At 37.9% G+C, this 1,806-nt stretch overlaps 1 protein-coding gene across 1 annotated transcript in view; it reads right to left on the bottom strand.

The window, feature by feature from the left end:
• Cdk1 (cyclin dependent kinase 1) overlaps positions 1–1,806 on the bottom strand; it is a 15,352-nt gene that overhangs the window by 7,795 nt on the left and 5,751 nt on the right. The window lies entirely within an intron of this gene.

Here is a 1,806-nt window from a genome sequence, read left to right as displayed (position 1 = left end):
TTTGTGTGTGTGTGTGTGTGTGTGTGTGTGTGGCCAGCTCAGCCCACCAGGGGGCGGGGCTGGCTGGCATGTGGTGCTGGGGGATTGAACCGCGGTCCCTCTGCTTTGCTAAGCTTGTTCTAAGTAGGTGCTTTAGACCACTGAGCCATCTCACCAGCCCCACCTACAGAACTATTTTAAATAGCTTACTAAATAAGCAAGGAAGAAAAAAAGAAAAATACTACCTTAAAAGCAAGTAAAAATCATGGTAACACAGAAAAGCTTGGAAGCTACCCAATCTAACAGAAGACTTCTCCCACGAAACACAGAAGAGGAATGAGCAGGTATGGAAGCCAAGGTGGTGAGCAGTGAGCTTTATTTCAGAGTGTCTACTAAATGCCAGTAAGTTTCCAGTTTCCTCCATCATGGACATAGCCAAAGACACTGTCATTAGACAAGAAGACTTTCAAAGACTAGCATGACTGCATTCAGATTTTTTTAATTCAGCAGCTAAAAGTCAACTTTGTAATATCCAAGCCAAGGCCAACTTGGATAATTTACCAAGACACTGATCAAAGGAAGGGCTGGGGATGTACATAGCTCAGTGATACAGGGCTTGCAAAGCCTTCACAAGGCTCTGCACTGAACTACTAGCATCACAAAACAAAACAAAACAAAACAAAAAATCAAGTCCAGTCTAAATGCAAGGATCTGAGTTCAATCCCCAGTTCTGCCAAAAAAAAAAAAAAAAAAAAAAAAAGTAGGCATAAATCACAGTGTAAAAATCTTAATCACCATGACACAGAAATCTGTATAATTTTTGCTTTTCAAGATGCTTATATAATTTGGGGAGTGGGTTTGAGACAGTGTGTGTAGTTCAGACTAGCTTTGAATTCAGTACATAGCCCAGGGAGGCCTTGAACCTGAGGTGATTCTCTTGCCTCAGCCTCACGAATGCTATGCTCACAGGCATACACCAACACACAACTGGCTATATACATTTTAAATTACAGTACTCAATCTTTATCCAGAAAAGAACACAAAAAGGATCAGGTGCTTTTAGAAACTCAAACAATAAAGCTCAACATGGTCTATTACATAGAAAGACCTCATCCATTCCAAGATGACACAAACCCAGGACTGATAAATCCTTCAGATGATGAGCAACAACGTCAATGTAAGGGATTGTGAAAGTGGGGGAGGGTAGACATGCAAAACAAAAATGTCAATAAGGAAGAAAGACTAGTTCCCTAAAACAAGCTCAAATACATGTTGTACCTAACTCCCTGGAAAAGCACTTTTTCAACTTAGGCTGCAATTTAAGAAGCTATAGCATCCCTCTGTTACAGATGAATTTTGTGGAAAAGCCTTGGCTTTCCAAGACATCTATTAAAACTACAAAAGTGATCAGAGTACAAATTCCTGATAAGGTCTATTCTTTTGGTCAGTTTTTCTCAAGGTAGGAATATTTCAAAAAAGCTAAAAACTGACATTACTAGGTGCTTAATCTGAGTATCATGCAGTTTTATCAAGTGCAAATTGATGTTACATAAACTTTACTACAAATTTTTCAAAATCTACATTTTCCTAAGTATCAGTGCCACTTTTTAAAATAAATCCACTCTGTATTTTACACTCAATGTTCATTAAATAGAATTTTAGAAATCAGTGCTGTCTCTTCTTTCTGAACTATTACCACCTCTCACTGAACTACTGGAACAGGGATTAAACAAAGCAGAACCACTTCACTGGTTAATCACCAAAAGTTATTTAGGAAATATACAGTATGTATTCTAAAATGGATTAAATATTATATAACTATTTTTA

Source organism: Octodon degus, unplaced genomic scaffold (assembly GCF_000260255.1).
Source record: "Octodon degus isolate 3935 unplaced genomic scaffold, OctDeg1.0 scaffold00240, whole genome shotgun sequence".
NCBI lineage: Eukaryota > Metazoa > Chordata > Mammalia > Rodentia > Octodontidae > Octodon > Octodon degus.
Note: the sequence above shows the minus strand (reverse complement) of the source record. Positions and strands in the feature narration are given on the sequence as shown.